The sequence below is a fragment of the Syngnathus typhle genome, unplaced genomic scaffold (genome assembly GCF_033458585.1).
Source record: "Syngnathus typhle isolate RoL2023-S1 ecotype Sweden unplaced genomic scaffold, RoL_Styp_1.0 HiC_scaffold_33, whole genome shotgun sequence".
NCBI lineage: Eukaryota > Metazoa > Chordata > Actinopteri > Syngnathiformes > Syngnathidae > Syngnathus > Syngnathus typhle.
In genome coordinates this window covers 355,317-372,066 of record NW_026871939.1, presented here as the reverse complement: position 1 = coordinate 372,066, position 16,750 = coordinate 355,317, and the positions used below count along the sequence as shown (strand labels likewise).

General features: G+C 44.8%; 2 non-coding genes across 2 annotated transcripts; one reads left to right on the top strand and one right to left on the bottom strand.

Annotated features, from left to right (window-relative positions):
• Positions 1-12,095: 12,095 nt before the first annotated feature.
• Positions 12,096-12,168, bottom strand: trnak-cuu (transfer RNA lysine (anticodon CUU)). The gene has a single exon. It is a non-coding gene; the product is annotated as a tRNA-Lys (tRNA).
• A 932-nt stretch (positions 12,169-13,100) lies between these two features.
• Positions 13,101-13,173, top strand: trnat-agu (transfer RNA threonine (anticodon AGU)). The gene has a single exon. It is a non-coding gene; the product is annotated as a tRNA-Thr (tRNA).
• Positions 13,174-16,750: the final 3,577 nt, after the last annotated feature.

Sequence of the window (16,750 nt, the reverse complement as noted above, 5' to 3'; positions counted from 1 at the left end):
ATTGCGCATGGAGTCCCCATGGCAATGACAGAAAAATTAATGTGGACTCCAGAAGCAGATGATGCTTTTGTAGTGCTGAAACAGGCTGTTAGAAAAAATGTATATATAGTATTTTATCATGCGTTCTCTAATCAATGCCTTACCGCAATATTACTGCAATATATGCTTGCTGTTTTAGCCTTGCTGTTTTTATGATGTACCACAGAAGGACAGTTCCTTTCTAACAAAGACCACTTTGTTAGACAACATGCCTCATTGCTGTCCTGCACCCCAGATGAACCTCCAAGTGACCATTAAAGTCAGGGTTTCCCAACTATCTTGATCGTAGGATTAGGTTGGAATGTATATAACCAGTAATAAATAACTTAGCTTGTTGCATCCTACACAATGTCGTAAAACTTCCCTTGCTATGTTTTAACTAGAGGTCAAAGGTTTTTTCTTCTGTATCCAGTCCACTCAAACTTCTCTTCCCAGATGTTCTTATCAGTATGTAAACACCTAGTGATTTTTGCTTACGAGACAAAGCCCACATGCTTTCCTCCTCCCCTTTTAGTGGCTTATGTCTCACACTGTGGGTAGGGCAATTCCAAATAAAAAGAGCGGGAGTGCCTACAGATATTCAGTGTGTGTAGAGATTGTATTAAGCTATCTGTACTGCACTCCTCGCGAGAAAAGACTTAATATTCTGTCTCACTTGTGGTTTGTTTGCTGTTGCTCTTCTTAATAGTTATTCAGTCAGAAAATTATGTGGACACCAGTAGCAGATGATGCTTTTGTAAGTGCTGAAACAGGCTCTGATGGAAACCACATCTCTTATCTTGCCAGACTACAATAAAACCTTTGTACAAACAGCAGACTGCAGGAATGGTTTTATGACTTCAGTGTTGCTGCAGAGCCATGGCAGCAAACTACGACCAATTGCATTTTATTTGAAAAAATTGGATCCAGTGGCTCAATCCTTGCCAGACTGTGTCCAAGCAGTATGCGCGGCAGCGCTTGCAGTGAGACAATCTGCAGATGTGGTGCTCTTTCACAACATATTCACTGACATATTTCACATTTTGCCTCGTTGTTATTAAGTAAAATATAATATCCCCAAACCAGACTTCTCTTGCGTTCGCCGCCGCCGTGGCCATGCTTGTTTGTGTTTGTTTGGATTGGAACGGGGGGCGGAGGAGGGCTTGGCTTGTGAGAAAAGGGGGCGGGAGCAGAGCAGAGCAGGACACGCCGGTGCAGCAGGCGGAAGGAAAAGTAGTGCTAGCATGAGTGCAAGTCGTCAAATTGGAGCAGAAAAAAATGAGGAAAAATATAATTAAATAATTGTAAGTATCGATATTTTAGCTAGGGAGATCAATACTCAAAAATAAGCAGCCTGGATCGATATATCGATATTTTGGTATCGATCCGCCCATCCCTAGCTGCCACACAAAATCGCCACAAAGAAAGCCAGTAAGTGCGAAAGATAAAAGCCATCAAAGCAAAGGAAAAAAAGTAACCGGCCAACCAGCACCCCTCAATATCAAAGAAAGCCCCAAAACACACAAAATAGCTTCCATGGGGTCCATAAACAGGTGTAAGGACAGTCCAGTTCAACGGCGCCCAATGGACCGTGGTCTGGTCGTGAATTGGTGAAAACATCACAAAACAGGCAAACGTGTGAGCAACGTCCTGGGCACGTGCAGATGGACACCACGGGGCTAGCACGGTGAAAGTCGTTGGTTCCGACGAGCACGAAGATGCGAGGCCAAGGCGAGTGTTGGAATAATTTAAGTGAAGCCTTGGCCTGCCAGACCTGTAAGCCTTGTCTCTACGAGTTTATGGCTTTCCTTTTATCTACGTTCTTTCTCTTTAGTGACAGGGATGTCTTTTGATCCCTGTCAGCCATATGTGTCCTTCCTGTCCTTATGTTATCTGTGTGTTTTTGTTCCTGTGAGAGGCCTTCACTAACAATGAGCAGAGCTTATTTGCATAGGTGAAATGTTCCTATTTGGTTTAAAGAAACTCCATTCCTTTTAGTTAACTGTAGGTTTGGTTCATATATTGTTGTTGATCAAAACTGTTTTTCTTTGTTAAGTGTTAAACACAGTTTGAAGTGGTTGCCTACAAGTTATCCCATATTTACTCAAGTCTTGTTCAAGTGTTTAGGACAAGTCACTCATTGTTATTGAGTCTTAATTTACTAAGTAGATAAAGTCTAGCCAAGGTTAAGTTGCATTGTTCCACAGGAAAAGCGGTAATTCAAGTTATCTGATCACACTCGAGGACGACTCGGCCAACAACTGGAGAAGAACAGATGGACAAACTCTGCGGGGGTCACGGGCCGACAATGAAGTGCTAATTCACACCACACTACATTCCTTAGCTAATCAACGTTGCTACAGACACAATCTTCCCTCCCTTTAGTGTAGCAACGTCTCTGTAACCAGGGCAACCAAAACATTAAATAGAGGAGCACGTGGAGGGAGAACTCAGAATTGATGGAGATTGTCCCCGAGTTTCCTCTCTCTATCGTTCTCCTCGCAAGAAAAGACTTAATATTCTGTCTCACTTGTGGTTTGTTTGCTGTTGCTCTTCTCTTAATAGTTATTCAGTCATTGAAATAAACCTGGCAGAAATTGGGGGCTCGTTCCGGGATCTCAACACGCCCTGAACGGTTCCAGCAGGCTCTTCGACACAGGCAGAAATCCTCGGCCGAGGTAAACAAAAGCCCTTTGACGGGACTGTCTCGATCAGTCCGGCTGGACACCGGGAGGGTTGACGAGATCTTCCGAGGAAGAGAATCAGCAGACCGTGAGTAGGAATATTAATTCTACTAAAAAGGAATGAATGAGCTGTGACAAGAGGTCACTTAATTAATGAGCTGTGACAAGAGGTCACTTAATACACTTAAAACCTTGAGAATTCTAGACCCTATCAAGTACAAATAGTAACAGTTAAATTCTGCAGGGGCGGATGTGGAGCTCCCTAGCTTTTAAGCTAGTTAAATTCCGCAGCAGGAGGGGCGGACTCCTCTGTTATTAAAAAAAATAAAAAATAAAATCGCGCGTGGTATGCTTGTGTACGGTTTGACTGAAAGTGATCTCATTTGAGCGCTCCTCTATATAAACACACAGGATTGTAAACGGTGGCTTTGTGTGGGTGCAGAGGTAACAACTCTCCGTTCCCTTTTGGGGGAGGTGAAAGGAGACTTACCACACATTTAATTTTTAACCACTGTCCTGTGAATAAAGTTGGTTTTAGGACACTGTAGGTCCCATCCAAATTACCAACTTTAAAATTTAGAAAAATAAACCATGGGAAACTTAAATAGTAAGTGAAAGTCCCTACCTCGACATGAACTAAAATGCAAGGATTGGAAATTAATGGAATGGGTCGACCCAGAAAATGTAAAATATCTTGACAAATGGATAACCGATTACAACTTTGATGGCCAGCTGAGCTCAAAATCATTAAACGACCTAAAGCAATCAATTAAAGCCAAGTGTGGCGCGAATAAAAAGAACAAAGACGGGTATCATTTAATAGTACAATGGGAATTGGAAACTTAGAAAAGAAAATGTGGACAACTGAAAGAAAAATTGAAGAATAAGGGAAGTGAAGAAAAATCCAAAGAGAGCTTGTTGTTGCATAGGCAGGAAGATGATGAAACGACATCAGCGCGGCCTCGCTTGAGGGCCGTAGCTGAGGGTGTGACAAATGAAGATGAAAGGATGATCAAATTACAAAGGAAGGCGTTGTGGGACGCCAAAGCGAACCATCCTTTCCGACTTTGTACCCCAAATTGTCAAGCCCAGGTGATCCTCCAAAGTATAGTGATTCTGCTCATGCCATGGTGACGCGGAGCTGCGTGAAGTCAGAAGCTCCCTCTCCCTCCGCCCCCGCGGCGAGCTGCGGCCCAGGCTACATAGGAGCGGAAGTAGCTGACGCTTACCCTATGATTCAAATAGCAAATCCTCATGATGACGGGGGCCCCACAATTTTAGTATACAGAACATGGACACAAGCCGATGTAAAATCAGCTACAGAAGGAATAGCATTGCCTTCTGAAGACGTTGAACAATACTGCACCGACATAATACAACTCATTGCTTCCTATAACTTGAGAGGTGATGAGGTGCAGCAGGTTTTTATGGCAACCTTGACCAAAGATTGGGCCAGTGTCAAGGGCGGGTGACACTTTTGATGACCAAGGCCGTCCATTAGAATATAATGGGGTGCCATTGAAAACTCAAATTGACCAACTATTGGGTAGGATCAAAATAAAATTTCAACGTAGAGCAAATTATACAGATATTGGCCGAACCAAACAAAAAGAGGATGAGTTGTTTGAAGATTATAGACACAGATTGGAGAAGGTGTTCAAAGCCAATAGTGGTTTGGAGCCTGGAACTGATGTCTATAACCAACAACTCAAAAATGCTCTACGTACATGCAAATTCACGACCAGCAATCCAAAACTGGGTTGCTAAACACATGATTACTTTCCCAACCTCTACATTGCCACAATTTATTGATCATGCTATACACGCTGAAAAGGTTGTCAATTTAAAAAAAGGGAAAAGAAAAAGGGAAAGTAGCTGCCATCTTTTTTGCAAATGATGATTCATCTGAGGTGTTTTATCAAAACAGAACCTCCAAACCACGCCAGAGAGGGCGCGGTCGTGAGAATTTCTGTGGCAGAGGGAGAGGAGGGTATAATCGTGGTGCGCTCGATTATGACCCAAACGGCCAGCCCGCCCAGGGTCAGTCAAAGCGATATGACTCCCGACCTCCTCTTTGTTGGTCATGTGGCAAAGAGGGCCATATAGCAAAATACTGTCCAAATTCCCATAAGGGTCAGGCTGATCCTCCTTTATGACTAACCGATGGTCAACAGAAAATTGAAAAGACTGTCCTGGCGAAAGCTCCCCCTGCTGATGTAGATTTGAACATTCAGGACTTGTTGATGAACAATGTAGAGAAACCTTTGATAACTTTGATGGTAAATGGGACTCCCATAACGTTTTTGTGTGACTCAGGCGCGTGTGTGACCACATGTCGCGACATACCTGCTGATGTGCGAGAAGGAGGAAAGACTTTCTGGGTGAGAGCGGCAAATGGTGTGACAACCCCAGTACCCCAGTCTCGTCCAGTCTGGATACGGGACCCAGAAGGGGGAAGTTGTTGCATTCCCATTTTGCTGATGCCCAATTGCCCTGTTAATTTGCTAGGAAGAGATGCTCTCACTGCACTTAGTCTTTCCCTTGTGCCCAATAATGACAAAATCATTGTCAAAAGGCGACATCAATTACAGATTTTTGGCCAGTTTCATTGCTATTATTTCTATTCATTGGATTTGACTAATGCAGAAGTTGTGCAGTTTGGAACCCCTCTTTTAGCCCAGGCAGGCACCCTGTTGCGCTGCCCTGAACAGGCGATGGACCCAACCAACCTGCACGTAACCATGTGGCAGAAAGACACGCCTGGTCCTGATCACAACTACGAGAACATGCTTGAGGCTGTTACGCCTGCCTCCTTGAAGACATCCTTCCTCCTGCATGATGGTGAAAGCCATGCCTGTGTTGTCATAGGGCCGGCTCCCTCTGAGGTGCAGAAATTGCACATGTCTCCCACTCCGCTCCACATCTCATTGTTTCGGCCTTTTACGGCCACATGGCAGAGTTTGGGATTTATGGCCAGAGATGCACTGGTGGCTTCTGATTGGACTCAAGTTGGGCCTGACTCCTTTTGTAGTCCTTCTACTAAGTTTTTTAAACAAAACATGAACCAGGTCCTGTCATTTGTTAGTGGAGTTCACGTTGACTCCTGTTCTGAGAAAGCATCCTCATTTTGACATTTTGTGCTGTCGTCAGATGACGAGCAAATCCTCGCTGGGATTCCAAGTGAACTTTGGTCGACAGGTCCCTCTGACGTAGGTTTGGTGAAAGGAGCACTTCCTGTTGTTATTAGACCTAAAAATGAATACCGCCCTTGTGTGAGACAGTACCCATTGAAACCCGATGCCTTGCAGGGTATTGCACCTGTTATTTCAGATTTATTAAGGGCAGGTGTCATCATTCCTTGCCCTGATTCTCATTGCAATACTCCAATTTTCCCTGTGAAAAAGGCACTACCTTCTGTCGGGTGGAGATTGGTGCAAGATTTGCAAGCAGTGAACAATGCTGTCATTCAAAGAGCACCTTGTGTCCCTGACCCGCATACCCTGTTGAATTCGTTAACACCTGATGCGAAGATATTTTAAGATGATGAGACTTGGCCTAACAGTAGGCAGGCAAGAGAAAACCAAAATTTACAGAGAGCTAGAGAAGAAGGGGGAGGTCTAGAGAAAGTAGAGAAGCATGTAGAGAAAACACATGCTACAAATTCAAAACTAAAGATCATAGCGGGAGGAATACATAAATCACACCCTCCATGCGGAAAGAGTAGTAATAGACAAACAAAAACGAAAACAAATGAAAGCTTCAAAAGACACTTTTCCGGTAGACCAATAGGATGCTGGAGTTGCGGGGTAAACGGTCACATGGCACGCGACCGCACAAATGAACAAAGACAGTTATGACTAGGCCAAAATCAAATCAAATCAGATTTCCATGTAATGAAGTGGGAACCTGGCTGCCAAAATTAAAGAGAAATTAGCTTAAATATCCATCCATTTTCTGTACCGCTTAGTCCCCACTGGGGTCGCGGGCGTGCTGGAGCCTATCCCAGCCGTCATCGGGCAGTAGGCGGGGGACACCCTGAACCGGTTGCCAGCCAATCGCAGGGCACACAGAGACAAACAACCATTTGCACTCGCACGCACACCTAGGGACAATTTGGAGTGTTCAATCGGCCTACCAAGCATGTTTGTGGGATGTGGGAGGAAACCGGAGTGCCCGGAGAAAACCCACGCGGGCCCGGGGAGAACATGCAAACTCCACACAGGGAGGGCCGGAGGTGGAATCGTACCCTCCTAACTGTGAGGCGGACGTGCTACCCAAGTGCGCCACCGAGCCCCTAGCTTAAATATACAGGAGATATTTGTGTTAAAAGGATAAAGTACTACAAAGTAACACTGAAGTTAAAATTTGCAAAATAAATGGAAAGGAATTACAAATAGCTTCTAAAAGTAAAATAGAGAATAAATCTGACAAGTAATACGAGCAAAAAGGTGTTCCTAGTGCGTTCTGTGTGTTCTTATATGTTGTGGGTCATCCTTTTGTGCTGGTGTGTGTGTGCGTGTGGGCGCAGAGGATCCTCATGAATGGGTGTGTGTATGAGTGCGAGTGAGATGTGTGTCCTATGGAAGAAATCAGTAATGGAGAATGTTCTGGAGGCTGTTGAGCAATAATAGGGAAATTGAGAAGTGGACGATGATGTGTTTAAGTTGGTTGGAGAAACTAAAATGAGCAGTGTGTGGCAGTAGAGAAAATAAGACGTGTGTGGCAGACAGTGACTAGAATGGTGGCTTGATAGGACGAGAATGAGACAGCAAATGTTGTGTAGAAGACTGAAAGCTGTTGAAGGTGAGCATGATGAAGGGGGCAACGGCAAAGTTGGCCTGCCCTTTGAGAAGGTGAAACTGATAAGCGTGCCTGCGCTCGCGCGTTGTCGCGAGGCGGGGCTGTCCGCGTGGGCCTTTGCTATGCTCGTGTGGGCGGTGGGCCGGCATCATGGTTTTTGCAGGAAATGGCCAGCCTGTGACCAATCAACATTGATGCTGCGCCCCCACCCCTCGCACGAGGGGTGCTGTGGCTGCAGGCGAAACAGAGAAAGTGTGAGTTTCTCAGAGAATGTTTGAATATTTGGAGCAGGGTGATGCTTAAGGAAAATGTGACAATGTTTGCATTAAGGATGAAAGGCACTGATGAAAAAAAAAAAGTATAACCAAAACGTCAAAGGAGGATGATGTTTGCGCAGCGTTGTTTGTTGGTATTGTTTGTGAGCTGTGTCTGAAATTGAAATTGGCTAATATAGGTGCACTAAGGTATTTATTAGTCTGTAATCTATCTGATTTGCACCGCAAAACAAAAACGATTTTGTAAAAATAGGAAGTAAAAAAAAGCAAGCAATTAGTTTATGGGCAGAAACTATATTAATGAAACTTAATTAGAAACTAGCATTAAGGCTAGGAATTAATGCCTAGCCTTGATGAAACAAAATTTCAGAGATGGAAAGAACTTGCTTTCTGGAATTGGATGAAGAAAAATTATAAAATAATGACATTTTGAAGCTAAAATTAAAGGGTATAGTCAATTGGTTGTGTCAAGACTTTTAAGTTTTTACATTTGAGAATAAGAGAGCGATCGAGTTGAAGTTAAGAAACAACAACAATTAACTATTATATTAATTTACTGACGGTTAATTTGTTGATTTTTATCTTTTCCAATTCTGCTTATCCGGCCGGTGCTGACGTGTCCCTCGCCTTGCCTGTTTTGTGATGTTTTCACCAATTCACGACCACGGTCCATTGGGCGCCGTTGAACTGGACTGTCCTTACACCTGTTTATGGACCCCATGGAGGCTATTTTGTGTGTTTTGGGGTGTTCTTTGATATTGAGGGGTGCTGGTTGGCTGCTGTTACTTTTTTTCCTTTGCTTTGATGGCTTTTATCTTTCGCACTTACTGGCTTTCTTTGTGGCGCTGTTGTGTGGCAGCCTTATGAGAGCCTATTGAGTTGCGCTCATGCCATCTGTGTCTTTTGTATACCCGCTCTGTGGTATGGATTCTGATTGGGCCTGAATTTCCCCACCCCCGGGATCAATAAATGTTCAATCGATCAATCAATCAATCAATCGTTTAATCAATGTTGGCATGGTGTGATTGTGAGCACTTTGAATCTAGCAATCCAAGTTCAAGTCTTGGTGGAACTTCCAATTTGTAGTCATTTACATGGAACACAAATTTGGAAATTCCAATTCAGTACTTTGTGGACAGCCCTATGAGTGTGTAAACCCTGCCTCCACTACTTCTGTCAATTTTGTAAAATGAGCACCTTAGTTAGTACATTGTGCTCAGAAAAATTATGCTCCTCCTTCTGTCACTGCCAGGGTTCTATGGTGATAATGGTGAGCACTCTGGACTCTGACTCAGCGATCAAATTATTTGTCATTTAGCTGGGAAAAATTTGCAAAATGGTGATAGCTTGTGTGCTGCCCCATGAAATTGTAGGCTTCCCTACACCTGAGGGTTCCATGAGCGCCCCTCACAGAAAGACGCATATTCCACCTCCACGAGATTTTCCCCCTTGTACAATGGCCCGGTCCGCCCGATAACACGCTAGCCGCTACATGAGATCCGCCCAGAGTTTTTAAAGGCTCTGGATGTTGTGGGACTGTCATGGCTGACACGCCGCAACAGCACTGCGTGGACATCGAGGACGGTGTCTCTGGATTGACAGACTGGGGTGGTGGTTCCCCTCTTTAAGAAGGGGGACCGGAGGGTGAGTTCCAACCATAGGGGAATCACATTCCTCAGCCTCCCTGGTAAGGTCTATTCAGGGGTGCTGGAGAGGATGGTCCGTCGGGAGGTCGAACCTCGGATTCAGGAGGAGCAGTGTGGCTTTCGTCCTGGCCGTGGCCAGTGGACCAGCTCTACACCCTCGGCCAGATCCTCGAGGGGGCATGGGAGTTCGCCCAACCAGTCCACATGTGTTTTGTGGACTTGGAGAGGGCGTTCGACCGTGTCCCTCGGGAAGTTCTGTAGAGGGTGCTTCGGGAGTACGCAGTGCTGAGCCAACTGATAAGGGCGGTTTGGTCCCTGTATCACCGATGCCAGAGTTTGGTCTGCATTTCCAGCAGTAAGTCGGATTTGTTCCCAGTGAGGGTTGGACTCTGCCAAGTCTGCCCTTTGTCACCGATTCTGTTCATAACTTTTATGGACAGAATTTCTAGACGCAGCCGAGGCGTTGAGCGTGTCCGGTTTGGGGACCTTTGTATTGTGTCTCTCCTTTTTGCAGACAACGTGGTTCTATTGGCTTCTTCAAGCCGTGATCTCCAGCTCTCACTGGGGCGGTTCGCAGCCGATTGTGAAGCGGTCGGGATGAGGGTCAGCACCTCCATATCCGAGGCCATGGTCCTTGGTCGGAAAAGCGTGGGATGTCCTCTTCGGATCGGGTATGAGATCCTGCCCCAAGGAGTTCAAGTATCTTGGGGTCTTGTTCCCGAGTGAGGGCAGGATGGAGCGTGAGATCGACAGGCAGATCGGTACAGCGTCTGCAGTAATGCGGACTCTGTAACGGTCCGTCGTGTAAAGAGAGAGCTGAGCCAAAAGGCAAAATTTACCGGTCGATCTACGCTCCTACCCTCACCTATGGTCACGAGCTTTGGGTCGGATACAAGCAGCCGAAATGAGTTCCCTCCGCAGGGTGTCCGGGCTCTCCCTGAGAGATAAGGTGAGAAGCTCGGTCATCCGGGAGGGACTCGGAGTAGAGCCGCTGCTCCTCCACGTTGAGAGGAGCCAGATGAGGTGGCTCGGGCAGCTCACCAGGATGCCTCCTGGACGCTTTCCTGGGGAAGTGTTCCGGGCATATCCCACCAGTAGGAGACCTCGCGGCCGACCCAGGACGTGCTGGAGAGACTATGTCTCTCGGCTAGCCTGGGAACGCCTTGGGATCTCCCTGGTTGAGCTGGATGAAGTGGCTGGGGAGAGGGAAGTATGGGAGTCCCTCCTAAAGCTGCTGCCCCCACGACCCGACCCGGATAAGCCAAATAGAATCGATAAATGGATGGATGATAAACGAGGGATTGTCTGTCTGCACTTATTATATATGCACTTATTATGCACTTTATATTTATCTTATTTATCTTATCTTATTTCATATTTATATAGAAATGTCACTTTTTATCCAGCCGAAATGTCATTCCTTTGTTGAGAGCCGTATGCAACGTAATTTTGTTTTGTGTGCACTGAGTGTTTACAAAATGACGATAAAGTCTGTCTAAGTCTAATATAGATTGGTCATCAAGGACTTTGTCAGCTAGTGTGAGCTCAACCAGCTTCAGCTGAACACCAGCAAGACGAAGGAGTTAATTGTGAGCTTCGGGAGGACAGCACCCATCTTCACTCCGGTGAACATCCAGGGATCGGGCATTGAGGTAGTGGAGAAGTACAAATTCCTGGGTGTTCGCCTTAACAACAAACTGGACTGGACTGATCACACCCACGGCCTGTACAAAAAGGGCCAGAGTCTCCTCCACCTGTCAGACTTTACAACATGCATGCCACCTGATAAAATGAATGTGTTTTGTCTTTACTAGCAGCACTTGTGTTTATCCTTGTCTGTTATTTACCCTTTTTTGTAATTCTGGCAGTTGTTTTATTCTTGCACTCGTATTATTCTTGCACCCATGCGCTGCTGTGACAAGTGAATTTCCCTGCTGTGGGATGAATAAAGTTCAATCAATCAAGAGTTGGTTCAGACTGAAATAAAGTGTTTGATTTCTAAAGCATGACATTAAATTGACTATGAAGGGACTCAAACTCGCAATCATCTGATCCGAAGGCAGACGCCTTATCCATGAGGCCACATCGCCATGTGAAAGACTCAATTTTTTAAGTGAGGCCTTGATAAGACTAAGAATTGAACGGCTCCTAAAAAGCAGGGACGCCCAACGTGGGGCTTGAACCCACGACCCTGAGTTTTGTCGGCAAAACAGGGTATGTAACGTCTGCTGTAGCCGCACAACCCCAGGAACCATAGCATCTCCTGGACGGTGGGAGGCCGTGGGATGGAGTTTCTATGTTCAGGCGACATGGCGAGGCCACTAGGGGTCAGCACACGTTCCAGAAAAGTGACCTGTTGGCGACAGATTGCAGTTTCATTCTTGACACCTTGAACCCTTTCTCCTCTAACCACAGCAACACTTTCTTTGTTACTGCGTGCTCGTCTTTTGCTGCAATCAACAAATCATCGACATATTGCAACAACAATGTGCCGATCGGCATGGTTCGAGGAGTGTTTTGAGGACCTGATCGAACAATCCGGGCAAATATTTTAATCCCTGCAGCACGCGAGTGTATTGTAATTTCATCCCTTTGTAAGTGAATGCAAACACGTGCTGCACTAAGGGGGAAAGCGGGAGGCAGACGCCTAATCAATCATGGTGAAGCAGGGACGCCCAACGTGGGGCTTGAACCCACAACCCTGAGATTAAGAGTCTCATGCTCTACCAACTGAGCTAACCAGGCTTCTTCTATTAGGAAGTGTTTCATTCTTTCACTTTTTTTTTAACAGGTTTGGTTCACGAAAACCAGCAGACACATTTTAAATCTAGCCTCTGAAACACATTCTTTGATAAGACTAAACATATAAAGGTTCCCAACAAGTGGCAGCTGTCCAATGTTGTCTCTAGTTGGAAACCCCAGCCCAAGTTGGAAACCCTAATTGGGAGCCCTTGCCCCAGTTGGAATTACTAGTTTGAAACCCTACCCGGAATTGGAACCGTAGTTGGAAACCCTAGCCCTAGTTGGAAACGTTGGCCCTAGTGTATAACAGAGAAAGCATTTTTTCTTTTGGTTTTTGTCCCTTTGTTGCACTGAAAACGGAGATTGGGGGGGAGTCAGCACAACAAAAAAAGAAATCAGAAACCAAAACCCTTTCTGACAGTATACAAGAGTTGGTTCAGACTCAAATAAAGTCATTAATGTCATATGAATTATATTAAATTGACCATGAAGGGACTTGAACCCTCAAGCTTCAGATCCAAACTCAGACGCCTTATCCATTAGACCACATAGCCAAATGAATGACTGTACCAAGTGAAACATGGCAACGACTTCTGATGACTGCAGCCTGCCAAGTGAAGTTCACAATTGTTACTGACATAAATGGCCTGTGGATTATTCAATTTACCGTAAAAGAGGATTGTAATGCAATTGACATATTACCTTGTTAGTGCAAGTGGTCGTGCATGAGTCTCAAAATCTGAAGGTTGTGAGCTCGACCCTCACACGGGGCGCTCTTTTCTATAGTCCACAGTAAAATCATTGTCAATTTCAGAAGATACTAGGTTGCTCAGAGTAGAATAAAGTTTTCTGTCTGTGAAGTTGAGTTTAATTGAAATGGCCGGTGGTTGAATCAGTTTTACAGTAAAACAGGTTTGTAAAACCAGCTGTTCACGGCCTTGTTAGCGCAGGTAGTGGCGCGTCAGTCTAGTAAACTGAAGGTCGTGAGTTCAACCCTCACACGGGACTCTAATTTATTTAGTCCTAACCCGAACTCGACCCCTTGTTGGAAACGCTTGCCCCAGTTGGAAACCTTAGTTGGAAACCCAAGTTTGAGAATGCTCAGACAAAAGTAACTTTTTCTTTCGATGAATTGCAGTTTGATGGAAATGGCCGGTGGTTGAATCTTTTTTACAGAAAAATAGAATTTTAAGACAGGTGCCACAAAGACTCGTTGGCGCAGGCGGTAGCGCGTCAGTGTCATAATCTGAAAGTCGAGGGTTCGATCATCACACGGCGCATGATTTATTTATAGTCCAACCCTAACTCTAGCCCTTCCTGGAACCCTAGTCTGAGTTGGAAATCCTAGCCTAGTTAAGTTTGATCAAAATGGGCGGTGGTTGAATTAATTTTACAGTAAAAAACAATTGCACAAAATGCAAAGACAAACCCTCGTTGGTGCAGGTGGTAGCGTGTCAGTCTCATAATCTGAAGGTCGTGAGTTTGACCCTTACACGGGGGCACACTTTTATATAGTCCTAACTCGAGCCCTAGTTGGAAACTGGGTAGAAACAGCTTCGTTACATTCCGATTGGTAGCGAATATAAAATGGACCTGAGGACTGCATTTCAGTGATTAATGAATTCTGATTAATATCATAGACGAGTCCTTTCAGGGTCATAATTGTGTGTCGACCGCTTCCTCGTGGCAGCCAGCCCTAAAAAAAGATGGGAACGCCTAAGGGAGTTTCGCCAAGATGAATTAGGAAGAACTTTATGAAATAAAGTTGATGTTAAAACGTAGGTGGACATAATGTCTGGAAGCTTGTGTTCAACAGAAGACTGTTTGGTAACAGTGAACACAGACAAATCCAGAAGGGTAATTTAATTACCCCATGACCCAGCTTAGTTCCGGGGATGCTACGGCCATAACGCTATACGATCATGCAATAGCATACAAGAAATTTATGGTCTTTTCTTTGGGATCTTCAGCCGACATACCCAGGCAGACCATGAAAGAATGTTGATGTTAAAATGTTGATGGAACTATCCAACTGCGCAGATCCGAGGATCCCAAACATTTGGGGCGAGACAACATTGAACAAATATTTTTCTTTGTTGACAGCGCGCTGCGGTTGCGTGATCGGACCAAATTGAGGTCCCTGCGCACTGAGGTCCACTTAAATTTTGGATAGTACATCAGGACTTTAAAAATATTTTCTAAATTTCAGCAACGGGTCTGTCACAATATTGCGACCAGTGCGGTGTAGTTGCACGGTCGGCGACACGCTACGGTTGCGCGTTCGGCGGTGCGCTGCAGTTGCACGATCGGACAAAAATGCGCAAATGAACAAATGCTTAAAAAAGGCGTTTTTTTGCTTGGAATGGGTTAATTTTTATTCTATTATTTGTAATGGGAAAACTTGATTCGGAATTTGAACGATTCACTTCTCGAACAGCCTTCTGGAACGGATTGTTGTCGTCAACCAAAGCTCCACTGTATTTGTAATGGGAAAAATAGATTCGGAATTCGATCGATTCGCTTCTCGAACCGCTTTCTGGAACGGATTGTGGTCAAAATCCAAGGTTTGACTGTATTTTTGCTATTCTTGTTAAAATCACACTTACATGTGAACTGGAAATGACAATAATAACACATAGTGAAAACCAAATTGAGCAAATTGGCTACTTCAGAAGTGTGTGTCAAACTGGTAGCCCTTTGCCTTAATCAGTACCCAGGAAGTAGCTTTCGAATTAAGAAAGGTTGGTGACCCCTGGCATACAACATACAACAATAGGGAAAAAACACACTAAAACTAAAACTAAAGAGAATAATGAATGGATCCAGGTTCATATGGGAAGTGTCAAAGAGAAGTGATTTCAGAGCCTTCTTAAATTGGTGAGAAGATAAGTCCCATAAAAATAGTGGTAGCGAATCGATGGCATTTAACAATGTCACATTGAATTATATAGATGCATTAAGATGCAGATATAGAAGATATAGATGCAGTAAGATTATCAATAGAGCCGATATATGCTTGAAATATATCATTGGAGCCACCGTGTATCACTATATCCGAGTGGCTAGTTTTGTTGGAACTACGCGGTTGACTAGACCTATTGCGAGCTAGCGCCCTTAGATTAGCTTCTATGTCGGATGCTCTGCCTCCAGGGATACACAATACTGTGGCTGGATTTTTAAGTGTGATGCTTTTCAGGTAATGGAGTCAACTATGACCAAGGTGCGAGAGCCAGTAGGCCGAAATGGCTTGGGACGGCTATGCGTCTTAACTGGCTTATCGTGGTTTGGGGCTAATGCTAACTGGGCTAGCAGGCTGACTACAGTCCGCATCTGGGTCCGCCACATTTACTGTTATACCACTATTCTGCTCTGGCTGGCGGACACGTCCCTCTAGCAGGGACGACCTCTCTGAGAGAAGGGTGCAGTTGGTGCAAAAAGCCGTACAAACCTCTTTATCCGCAGCCATACTTACGTGTCCGATGATCGACGGTAGACAAACAGCCACGAAGCCGGGCAGGAATTGACGGTCCGCGACTTTCAACAATAGTAAACTCCAAAAAGTGGAGTAAAAAGCGAGGAAAAACTAGAAAAGCATATAGAAATGTAGGAATGTAGATCGTCTCTCTAGTGACGCTGCGGCGCTCTACGTGGCAAACCGGAAGTATGATACAAAGTGAGGTTAAAAAGATGTAAAATAACACAAAGTAACAGAGAGCGAGTTACCGAGGTGGCCATCTGCGGCGCCATTTTACGATGTAATGATACCAACCAATGCATCTATATAATTACTCTGCTGCAAACACTGGTTAACGCACATGGATTGAAAACCTGCTTAAATGCTATTTCGCATAAAGAAGTAAACTCCCCGTCAGGGAATCGAACCCCGGTCTTCGGCATGACAGGCGGAGATATTGTCCACTATACTAACGAGGACTGCGCTGCAGGGGGAAAGGAAAGCGAGGGGGCGGGCGAGAACGCTCTCGGAACACATGCGCGCATAACTATTATGTGGATTTTAACCGTCTGTAAAGGTTTCTAAAACACTTCTGAAATGGGGCAATCTGCTGGTCCGGTTCGCATATGCCTGCTTTCAAGTTTAGAGAGCACTACCTTTAGTGGGAGCATTAGAGATTAAAGGTGAGGGGGTTATGGTAGGCTGGTCTACTATGGGGCTCATTGGTACAGGGGAATGATTCTCGCCTAGGGTTTTTTGATTACCCGGGTTAAACTCCCGAACGAGCTTTTCTTTGAAACACTGTTGTCTATCGCTGTGTGGACTGTTTGACAGGCCAATGTTACACAGAATGTAACATGGTCTGCAAGCTTTTTTTGTGGCTCGTTGGTCTAGGGAAGGGGTGTCAAACTCATTTTTGTCGCGGGCCACGTTGTAGTCAAAGATTCCCTCGACGGGCCATTATGACTGTCAACCCAAATAAATAAACACCTCATATTATATACAGTATAAGCTACAAAACAAACTGACAATAATAATAATAATAATAATTGCTTTTTCAAATCAGAGTGGAAACTTTTCAAATATTTCAAAAATAATTTTAAGAAGATTCTTGAAAGTTACAACAATTTG